We start from the raw sequence: 12,200 nt of genomic DNA on the forward strand, positions 1-12,200 counted from the left end.
ATAGTGGTAGAGGGTTAAAAAGAGAACAATGTATTTTACTATTCAACATGACCCCGTTACTGTCACTGTTTTCATCCGTTATTAAAGAAAATGTTTACATTTGAGAGAAATCTTCTCACCTGGAGCAATAATTAATGTATATCAAAGCCCTGTTCTTGTTGGTTTCCCTGCTTTTGTGTCAGTGTGGAGGAAGCCCTGTCTCACATGTCACTCTTGCATTGTTAAACCAGGCAGGTTTCACCTCATCGAAACAGCTCACAATAGGTGTGATTACAGTTGAAAGATAAGAGACTTCCCTGCTTTTTTAAATACCCTCGGGAAATGTTCACAAAGCCTTACTGAGGCTCATTGTGGCTGTGAATGCCACCCTTTCATTGCTGAATAGAGATGGATTTATATTATGATATGACACTGTTTTATTGTCACTTCACATTGAAATCCATCTTCATGAAGGGAGCAGTTTAGCATTTCTATGACCTCAGAATACTTTTATGTAGGTAATTAATTACACTCCCCTAGTATAGCACTGCAAAGATGTCTTTTTGAACAAAGAATGATAATGTTGTCAGTCATAACACACCTTTTGTTCTTGGAGCTGTGCTTTTACCACTTTCACCTCTGATGATGGGCTTTTTTGATTGGCTGTGAGCTCTTCTATCTCACAGACCCATGTTAGCAAGGCTTGCAGATTTTGTAGAAATGTATCTGAATCTGTAGATGCATCCTTCAGTGCTAGAGCGGGTCTTGTTCCCTGAGAAAGACCATTATAAAATATCAGCTTACATAGTATATGCATTTATGAAAATAGGTGATGATCAGTTTCACAGGAAGAGAAAAGGTTTTAGGTTAAAAACATACCCTCCACCTGTCCAGGCATGAATCCTGGTCTGAGCTTGAGTGACCATCGCTCTGGAGCTGCAAAATAGACAGTTCACATGTTGTTTCAAGTTAGATGCACTGTCATAGATTCAAAATACAGCTTTTTAACAAGAGAGACCAAAGGTGAAGAAATTCGATGAGAAATGTAAGTTTAGTTGAGTAGAGGAAAAAATGAAATTGAAGACAGAGGAGATTTGTTGTGGATGAAATTTGGTGGTTTTTATCAACCTCAGCGAGTTCCTCTGCCACTCCATTCAGGACTCTAACAGTTCTAGTAATTATTGGATCCCCTCCTTTATCTCCGGATGGATACTCGGTCACTTCCACGATTTCGGTTACAATCGTCTCTGTCACCTCAGTCACCTCTGTAACCTCGCGTGACGCCACAGTCTTCCAGGACCAGGGGCTTCCTTCTCTAGAGTCCCTCCTTTGGAAGCTGGCCCTCCTCTCTGCAGCATTCTTATCTGGGTGAGCCAGGGGGGACCTAGCATACTCTGGAGGTACTGTTCTCCTTGTTAGTGTTCCATTTCGTGAGGTTTTCACTGGGGAAGGGCTGCTGTGCCAAGCATTATCCAGAGTACTGGTGCTCCTGATTGTGGAGGCAGGAGAGCTGCGTAGTGGTTTGTCTGAAATCGGGGTAATAGTTCCCACTTCCCTCTTATAATCAATTTCCTGTACATCCTTCTCCTTCTCCACTTCTCTATCCTTACTTGTATCTTCTGTGGCTTTGTCTTTGGCAGCCTCTTCTTGTTTGGCCTCCCCATGTTGCTCTGGGGGTTGCCACTCTCTTCGGCGTTGGTAGCATTCCTTCAGGAAGCCATCGTCTGACCTCACATGCTTGGACTTCTGACCCAAGCAGCTGGGCCGGCTGATGAGGTTACCCATAATCCTTCAGCCCAGAGGCTAGTGAGGTAATAGGTGAGGTAAGGCCCCTTGGCCATGCATGCAGGAGATCCTTCAGCTACCTAAAATAAGACAAGGGTGCTCTGAGTCATCATGCAGTGAACAGTTGCTCATTGTGCAAACCACATGCAATACATACTGCTGCTGTTTATTGCTTAAAAGCGCAACATTCATGCTTCAATGTCAATAAGTACAAAATGCCACAGATTATATTTTAATAAAACTGCTATGAGACAAAGATGAAACCATTCTCCAACATCCATTATTTGCTCATTTCAGTGCCAACATTGGCCTTTTCTTGGCATCGAAAACCCAGCAGAGATACTTGGCTTGGATATTCCCCTTCCTTTGTCTTCCCTTTGACCACATACACACATGCTCCCCTCTATCTCACATCACCAAATGAAATATTCTGGGCTTAAAAATCAATGTGACAGGCTTGTCGAGGATCCTACTGTTGAGGCTGGCACGGAAAACTGATGGCAATCAGCCAACACTTTCTCTAACCCAGCCTAGACGAGTCCTGGGAAACCCATCAAAGATTTGATCAAATATGACAACCATAAAAACGCAGACATCCCCTTATTTCTCTAGGGTGACAATAAGAGGGGGAGTAGGAACACGGTGGCATGGGAGTTGTTAGGGGAAAACAGACAGCCAATTGCGTACCTTATGGTACCCGTTTGAATGGAATGGAACTGCTCTGACAGCACTACCGGACTTTTGCAAAACAAATATACATGTTTATCATATTGTTTGCCAACTACTGCTGGTAGGATTCCAGTCTTTCTTACAACTTACACAAATCTGGATCGAGCAATGATTGCTGCAGCATTTTATTTGCCTGAAATTAGTATATTACTGAAAACACTGAAACTGAACATTGTGTCAGTTGTGTCTGCATCCTTCTCAGCTGAATGCCTTAATTGTTTTGACAGAGGGGTTAAAGGTGAATACAATTATCTTGGTCTACAGGAGCTGAGGTAAGCCCATGAGGAAATCACAGGGAGGGTTCCTGTTGAGGCTGAGTCCTCACACTGTGGCAGTGTTGCACTGGTCCATTCAGAATTATACAGGTCACCTCAGGTCATGCTCAGTGACTACAGATCTGCTGGGGGGCAATATGGTTTAACAAAAAGGAAATTTGAATGTTGGGTCCTCAGGCTACTGGGGATGAGTTTTTGTTTTTTTTCCAGGCTTGAAATTGCAGCAGAGGTGCCTTTGAGGTATGGGTAGGCTACAGTTACTGTTCGTGCAGCAGCCATGCTGTAGCTAGATAAAATAATGCTGAATATGCATCTCTTGTATCTTAACCTGAGGTTAGACACAATGAAACCCTTCAGCCATGTTACTATCCATATGAGATTTGATGTGTGCCTAAAAATATAAATCTAATTAGAATTAGCATATGTTGTAGCTTTTAACTAAATGAAAATCTAAAAATGACCTAGTTTGATATGATGCAGTAGTAATTACCAACATCATGCATGTCTCTGCTGAGCAGATGATGCAGTCAGGGGATCCACAGGGGAGTACACAGTCAGATCAGAGAGTGGTGCCCAGACAAAGCCCCAGTCCCAAGATCAATGATTACCCAGTTAGCTCAGATCACTGCCCAGTGGTCTCCTGAGGAGGGCAGAGAGAGTGTCTGTGGCCGTGTCCACATGGGTTAACAATTCAAGAGAGAGGGCGTGCCGTGTCTGGTTACTGCACCACATGTGAGGTTGTTTGCCAAATTACACGGTTGCTTCTACATTTGGCGGTTTTACAGTGCTGTGTGAGGATATGCTGGGTAGTTTTATTATAGTGCACATTCTGTTCATACACAATATTTTTATTAATATTTTTAGATTTAGGTCACTTGCGGTAGGTATTGAAATGTTACATACCTACAAAGTGATCGTCATTCAAGAATAATTTTATAAGCGGTATTCAGTCATAGTATGAAAGAATATAACAATGCCATGACCTACATTATTCCAACATCAGAGCAAACAACAAAAATCCTCTTAATATGCCTCCAGCCTGTACCTGATATGCAGTGGTCTGCTCACTTTCAAGCACAACAATACTAGATCGAGAACTAGGGAACCAGAGAACCACTCTACCATTCAACTCATATTGCAGATGACCTAATCAGCTCATCTCTTAAGCTATTTTGAAATTACCCTTAATTCAGCCCTGCCCTTTCTTTGCTCTCAGTAAAGATTTATGATACATGACAGCAGTCCATTTCCTGATGAATCTGATTATTCCCATAGTATAGGGGCTTCTCTATGTTATGGCAAATGAAATGAACATCTCAGAGGTATTGACTGGAGGAAAACTAATATGTAATTGTCATTGTTAATGTATGTGTAGATATAAAAGCCTTGTGGGCACCTTAAATGTCAAAATACTACACAAAAGATCTGATGTTTATATGATTCAAGAAGCTCTGTATGGGTGGGTTTTTAATTAGTAGCAGAACAATATTCATCAATCACAACAGTAAAGCCCCATAATGTTGTGCCACTGCTGTGTCAGTCTCTGTTCAGGGGAGGTCCTGAAGTAGTAATCATGATGGTGGGCCCTAATGGCAGCTGTGCATTCACCCATGAGGCTCATAACATTTTAGGGTGGATATTTTACAAGGTACCGTGTTCATCTCAAAGACAGTCCTCTAAACATTAAACATAAAGAAACTGTATTTAATCAAATGTCAGCACAGCTTTGGCAAAATGAAAAGGGCTATACCTCCTGGGGTGTGTTAAAATGTTGTTATGACTATTGATCATTTCATATAATGAAGTCTAACTTGATACAACAATGTTCACAAATTTGACCTAATAAAAGATACTCACATCACAATGATCCATTCACACTAATGTTGTTTGTTCTGGCAAATGTCACTTCCCACTGCACTTGTATTTTTCACTTAGTAAAAATAAGTGAAGAAAATCCCATGGTCAGAACTTATGCACTGTCACACAGCTCCTTAGTTCAATCACTGACCATCAAAATCCACAAACGAACTCTCTCTAAGGCAATGCTGTGTTACTGGCAGTTTTGGCGGTTTGAATCTTACTTGAACAACACTTACCCCGAAACACAGTTGAGCGCAACAGCATGAGTAAAGGAATCCAGCCAGTCCTCAATTACCATTCAAAAAGAAGAGAAAGGGGGAAAAAAATGCAACTTCGTCTGAGCATCCTTTGAATGGCCTCCCAACTCCAACATCCCAAACTTAAGGTTCCTCACACACGCACACACATGCTTGCTCCCTCCAACAAACACTCAATCAAGTCCACTCATTCACACTTGCTTACATACAAACACACTTTCTAAGCACACTCACGCATGCCCTGATAACTCATGCTTTTCCGTTGCCCACAGACACAGGCAAACAATGTCCTCCTCTCCCTTCACAGCGCACCCCTCCCCTCCCCTCTCTTCACTTCCCCTCCCACCAGCTCTGCTCCTCTCCCTTTCTTCTTTGTTGTGGGAGCCGCGATAGAGGAATTTCTTCCTTGTTAACGCTGCCGATGGGATAGTGCACCCAGATGGAGACAATGTATTCCAACGGCTCAGTTGAACTCCCACAGTTCCCAGCCAAGAACAGATTTCACATGGAGGTCAGATTGTGCCAGTTCCATATTGTGACAAGGCGATGGCATTCTCACCAATGCTTGTGCTGCTCAGGTTGCTCCTGTACCAGGCAGCTAGGCGGCAAAGTGCCTCCTTTACCTTCCCCAGGCTTTTTCTCTCACCCTCTCCCCCTTCTCATCCAACAAAGCCCCTCCTCTGGGTCTTACTGTGGCTCACAAACTCCATGCTGCTTCTGCTTGAAAAATGGTGTGGGTGGGGGGCAAAAAAGGAGAGTTTTCTAAAGACCCCTGGGCCGCCCTTGAAACATTCACATGTTAAGTGACAGCTGCCTCACTGCCGATTCCCTCTTTCGATGGCGAAGTGCAGGCTACAAAAGCAAGTACCCACACCCACTCTGCAACCCACCCTCTTACACATTCACCCCCAACCCCCTTGCAGTCCCTTCTTCTCCATTCAGAGTCAGTGCAGCAGTCTCCACAGCAGCAACAAAGACAACTAATTACTGTAAAACATCTCAGATTACTTTTCAACTCACTCCCAGCCATTGCAATCCCAGCTAATAAACAAAGAAGCTGGAGGAAACACAAACTAGAGAGCAATGGGGCATAATGCTGTCTTTTTCTCTACTTGTGGCATTGGAAAGCAAAGGAAGAACCCCTATGGTGAAATGGTAGCATGCCCCATTTCAATAAGTCACAATATTTGCCTTAGAAATGCAACAAACCAAGCATAATGTATGCAAACATTATTACAGGAACATTTAAACATATTATAAGTTTTTCCCCTAAATACCTTCAGGTTGTTATTCAGCAACATGATACAGCTCTACATTCGTGATAATACATTTGTTTAGATGGATTAAAACACACCAAACTGTGTGTACAGGTGACAAGTGGTGTTCACGCCCAAATCTTGTCCTTTTTCATTTCTTTCCTTCTGTCTTTCCCCAGTCAACCACATAATCTACCAATCGACTAATCCACCAAATGCACACATGCATGTACAGTACACACCCACACACACTTTCTCTCTCTCACTCACTCTGCTTTGTCAGTAAACATGCGCACACACACACACACGCATGCATGCACATACCCGCTACTCAGCCACTCTACCTAATGGTCAAGGTCAGTGGGATGAGTTAAAGGAGAAAGCATCAGAGGGAACAGAGACCTCGCCTTCTTCTTCTGAAGAACCTGCATGGATTTTACTGAACTGAAACAATAAATGAGATTTAATCTGTCAGTACACCTCAAAATTTCATTCATTTGTTCATGTTTCTTCCTGTCTGCATTCCTCTGTACAGGTCCATATATCAACTAATAAAATGTCATATAATCAATACCACTCTCTCCAGTGTAATTGGCCTACAGTGTTACATGTGAGTGAAACTGTCTTTCAGTCTGTCAATGCAAACTAAGTTAATTTGACATGAAATGTGTGACGAGTCCTGATTTATTCAGTTTGGGCCACAGGATCATGATGTAACACCATTAACAAATGCTTGGGTTCAGTGTACCAAATGGGAGCGGGATATGCCGCTTTCTGAATAAATTAATAAATTTAACCCCTGTGTATTCCAGTGCTGATCTAAGAGTTCTCTGTCCATACAGTATTTACTTGTACCCAAGCATATATATGTGCCTATGAAGCCTGGAGATGTACATGATCAGACAGTATTAACACTCTGGCTGACAGTTTAGCAGTTTAGCTGTAAACAATACACAGATAGCTGTTTCTCTGGGTCACTTTGAGAGCTAATGTCTTTAGCTGTTTAATGAGTAAGTAAGGCCCACATTCCCCCGTCCGCCTTTTGTTTATCTGAAAGGAGCTGGCAGTGATGTGGCACCACTTTGCCAGGAAGACACTGTTGTAGAGCCATGACACCTGATCCTGGCATTCAGCATCCTTCATCCCCCTCTGTACTAATTAAATGATTTTGCCAAATCGCTCCTCTCCATTTCACAGTAGGTGCACCCAGAGGTTCGCACACAGTTCTTGAAAAGACAAGAGCTGATGTGACTGAAGAGCCACTGGCATACTGAACTAAGCTGCTCCCGGAGCATGGCAAGATTTGTAGCTGGTGAAATTAGCTCACCTTTCCTTCAGCAGCCCTGATTATCCAACCAACGTGCAATAGAGTGGATGCAGGTTAGGAGACAGAATATAGTGAGTGTCCAAATAATGTAATTCTATATTAGTATCCAATAGGAGCAACAATTTTATCTCAGGTTCCCTGTACCAAAGCATCAAAATAATAATAATAAGAAGAAGAAGAATTTTACAGGCTTGTTTCCCCCTCCTCTGCTATCTCAACATTTCTGCTGCCTTCAAATTAAATAAGACCTCAATGGCTCCTCTACAGAGCATGGTAATTAGCCCTCTTCATGAGAAATTCAAAAAAACAGGGGGTCTCTTTTAAGGGTCAAACCAGAAGCACTATTCAGTGTGCACACTGTCATTTATCACCAAAAGAGGTTTCTTCCAAGAAAAGTGGATGAAAGGCTGGTGGGCTTCCCTACTGGGTTGCTCAGGCCCCACTGGGCTGCCTGGATACTGGAAATCACGGTCATGGGTAAGAGGATTTAGCCACTTGGGATAGAGGAGTTCAACCACATCATCTGCTCCTTGTTTGATTCAGCTGCTCCCAGGAAGAGACGATTTACAGCTATATATCTGCATTTTCCATTGAGCACAGGAAGGCACGGGCAATAAAGGAAGAAACACTACATTGCCATTAACCCCGATAAAGTGTGTGAATCAAAATATCTCTTGTGGGAGAGATTACCTGAAGTGCCATGAGATGAAAATCTATTTAACACACCAAGAAAGAGGAGAAACATTCCAGATTTAATGCTCATTTGTCTTGCAGGTGATTTGCAGTAAAACCCTTCACTCTTGGCGTCATAACCTTTTTATTTCTTAAGGTTATGATAGCATCAGAGAGCAGGACAATCTGTTTGCTGGCTGTCAGAAAAAGAGAGAGAGAAGAGGATAGAAAACAGTGATGTCTCTCACCCCTCTTCCTATTCCTGGTAGGTTGTGTGTACTAAGCTTATTTGGGATGCAGCATCTGTGACAGAGCTAGGGAAACCAGAGACCTTTGAGACACAGACAGCCTTTATCCACACGGACAACATCAGCAGGGGGGTGGGGAAACAGAAAGAAGAACTTTTGACCTTTGCTTGACAGTCACAGTGAAGAGATGTTGTTTTGACTTGTGATTGACATAGTGTTCAGACACGGTGAAAAACTAGAGCTAGAATTGCTGTCAGATCATGACCTAATTTGACTATAACTCGTGTGTAGAGATTCAATGTTCACAGCTTCTGTCTCTCGTGCTGACAAAGACAGACTTCGCCATTTACTTGAACCAGTATGGTTATTGAATAAAAATTAATGTTGTAATTAATTACCCAAATGTGCTTTAATGAATTGCTTGTGTCTGCTCTGTTAAATCTATTCATATTTAGACCAATGTATTCGTAGTTTCCTGGTCCATAAGGTATGAATTCGCATGTCATTTCCATTTTAAATGATTTTTGTCCTTATGCTTAACAACCTCCAACTGGAGGCTCATACAGCATGTACCAGTATCATGTATAAACAGTTTAACATGTGCCAATGCATGCCTTGTGTTAATGAGCAGGTGTCTGCCTCCCTCCTGTGTATTGTATAAGGGTCTGTATACGGGGGTCTTCTTGGGGATGCCCTTATTCATGCTAACTAACGAGTCCCTCAGGCCCAGACTCAAAGCAGCAGTGCCGCAGACCTACCTGTCAAAGGTCGGTGACAGCATGTAGCACGTTAAATGCATGGTAGAGATGAAAGGACACTCCCTTATTTCACCCACACCGGATTTAAAATGAAAGCTTTTAAAACATTACTAGATATTTGTGCGTGTCTTACATGAGAGTCCCCTGTGAAACACTAGTTTCTTTAAAACTAAGAATTTTTAACTGAGAAGAAAATGTCCTGTTGTTTAAAAGGGTGTGCACACAGATTGTATTTTGTCTTGGTCCTTTCAGTCAGTTAATGACACAGACATCTAGTTAGGACACAGGTCACAGCTTTTTGGAGAAGGGATCAGTAAGCCTTCATTAGGGATATATGAGTCAGTTATTACCGAACCATGCAGCTTAACTACAAAGCTGTATTATTTAAATGCCTAATGTTAGATTGTCTGTCAGTTGATGCTGCACAATAGATGAAACTCAATAACAACTCTGTACTAAAAGGCTTAAATTAGTTCTTTCATTGCCAAAACACATGAGCAGTATTCAACCATTACATTACAATGGGGAAAGAGACAAGTTAGCTGACATTAGCACTGCAAAACATTTTTAAATACTTGAATATTTTTCACAATTTCATTGTATTTGCACTATTTAAACTGTCATTTAAGTGCCAAGAAATGACCTAACTCTGCTCTAATACACAAAAAGTTTAAAAACCTTGTTTCAAGAATGTACCATTAAATTTACCATGACTGCTATTCAACAAAAGTTACAAGGCCTGAGTTTCAAAAGTTTGTCCCCCCAGAATAGCCAGAGATTTTTTTTAACCCAAGCACTAAAACAATTATTGGTTTCAGCTCTGTTAAATCCTTGAATAAATAAAAATATAAACGCTTGTAAGACAAAATCTACAGTGGTTTTCAGTAAATACCACAATAGTCAGATCAGTGCTCTTACCATACAGCTCCTGCCTTTCTTTTTTCCTGCCCTCTTTGCCTCTTCCTCCCATCTGAATCTAATGTCTTTTCAGAGTGTGCGCTCATGTGTGCAGAGGGCCTCCACTGCTGAGCACTTTTCTAGCCTGGCCGTCCAGACCAGGCACAATAGAGCCTGATTCCCCAGACGCTGTGTTCCCCTGTGGCCTAAAGAAGTCTCCCTGCAGGAGTGGAAGAGGACCACCTCAGAATCCATCTGACGTTGAGTTTGAAAAACCTCCACAATCCCTTTCCTCCTATTTGTAATTCTTTTATGTGTCAGTATTTGACATGTATATATCACTGGGTAATTTTTCTTTTCTTTTTTCCTTTCTTTGCTCTCAACCAACATATCCTTTTGGTTACTGATCTGCACTGATTTCCACAGGGAAAGTAGATTTATGCAGCGTGTTGAGGCTCCATGGGGAAAATTAAATAGAACCTGCACCATAAGGGAAGAAAATTATATACTTTAGTTGTATACAAGTCAATAACCTTATTGTTCATCTTGTTCGTTATGTTAGAGTATAGAAGCACATTGATTTCAGCTGTAGTAACTGAGAGAGAGACAAGACAGACGGATTTTGTCGGTCCAAAAATTCTTTTTGAATTGAATGAGAGGTTTTGTACCAAGAGTTGGAACATCTTGAACATGTGCATGAAGAAGAGAAAGCAAGCAAGGTAGCGAGAGACAACAACAGGAAGTCTCACAGTAAAGTCAACTGACCCTGGGGTCCAAAGGAGGTAGCCTCATCTCCATGCACTTCAGCCACTGTCTCAGCGCTCTGATTTGACCCCTGAACTCACTCTGCCACTGGCTCAAGTCCTCCACCTCCCTCCTAAAACAAAAGAGAAATATAAGGTGTACTGTAGGATGTTATACTTCTCAGATTTTACAGTTTATCTTTAAATATAACAAGGTAAATGAATCATGTTTACTAAAATGACTAAATCCAGCCACACACACAGTACATCAGCAATCAAATGCCTTAATATTCACAAGTAAATATTGAGGATTGGTGAAACAGTTTTCTATATAACACTATATTTTGTATTATCTGTTTGATAAAAGTATACTTTTAAACTCTGCAAGAACGCAGTTTAAGCAGTTTTGTTTTTGTATCTTCTATCTTTTTTGTTGTATATGAATTTTGAATGACTTTTTAAAGCAAAGTACAAAACTTAGTAAACAGACACAGTCATAGCCTGCACTACAGCAGCATGAGTTAAAACAATAATGTAACATGTGCTCATCGGTTGAAGACATTAAATATCTCATTAGGGAGGCATCTTCTCTTTCTGGATTGGAACTTTTGTTTTCTTGCTCCAGGTGTGTGACCTGTCTTTGTGTAAATGGAGACGCATCGGTCTACAAAGCTGATACAGCTGGTCAACTGTGGTCACATGCTGCACGTTTTACTTCAGCTGACTGTTGGTGGTCACTTTCAATCCTGCATGATTTAGTCCTTTAGAATAGTTTTCTCTATTTGAAAGTGCCTCTGTATAAACGTAATGAAGCATTAGTATACTGCATAGGCAAACCCAATCTCCAGATACAGTAAGTCTAAACTTATAAAAATCTATTTAAAATTCCAGTAGAACTTTTATAATCCTTTGGAACTAGAGGATACTAATTGTTGCAGTTGCAACACCACACTGTTGTAGGACATGTAGAATGAAACTGTGCGTTGCCCCGCAGAAAGATCTGCTATACTGCTTCCCAGGAAAAGACAATGCCATTACAGCAACATGTCTCTCTTCCTAGTATATGCCTCTGCATATTAGGAAGCTGAACACATTTGCAAGTCACCCATGCTGTGATGATGATGCTGCTTAATGCCATCTCAGGTGGCTTTCACTGATTTCACTGTAGATGTTGTTTTTCACCTTTGATTGACACTTCTCTCACAATGAAAATCTTTGCACTTTCATAAATAAAGGTTCAAGATTTTAGTTTCAATTGCATAATTTTTAAAAAAAATGTTATATGTTGTTTCTCATTTTGTCAAGGAAACAAGTTACCTGTAGGGATAATATGAGGAAGATGGAACGATAGTCTTACACATTAGTCTTACACATTAGCATACCCAGAATTCTGATCCTGTGTAGTAGGTGTTGA

The 12,200-nt window shown here is 41.3% G+C and overlaps 1 long non-coding RNA gene across 1 annotated transcript; it reads right to left on the minus strand.

Moving 5' to 3' along the window:
* Positions 1-676: 676 nt before the first annotated feature.
* Positions 677-10,905, minus strand: LOC113169710. The gene is made up of 3 exons (XR_003299578.1): positions 10,809-10,905; positions 859-915; positions 677-751 (listed from the first exon to the last, which is right to left on the minus strand). It is a non-coding gene; the product is annotated as an uncharacterized LOC113169710 (long non-coding RNA).
* Positions 10,906-12,200: the final 1,295 nt, after the last annotated feature.

Source organism: Anabas testudineus, chromosome 16 (assembly GCF_900324465.2).
Source record: "Anabas testudineus chromosome 16, fAnaTes1.2, whole genome shotgun sequence".
Lineage (NCBI taxonomy): Eukaryota > Metazoa > Chordata > Actinopteri > Anabantiformes > Anabantidae > Anabas > Anabas testudineus.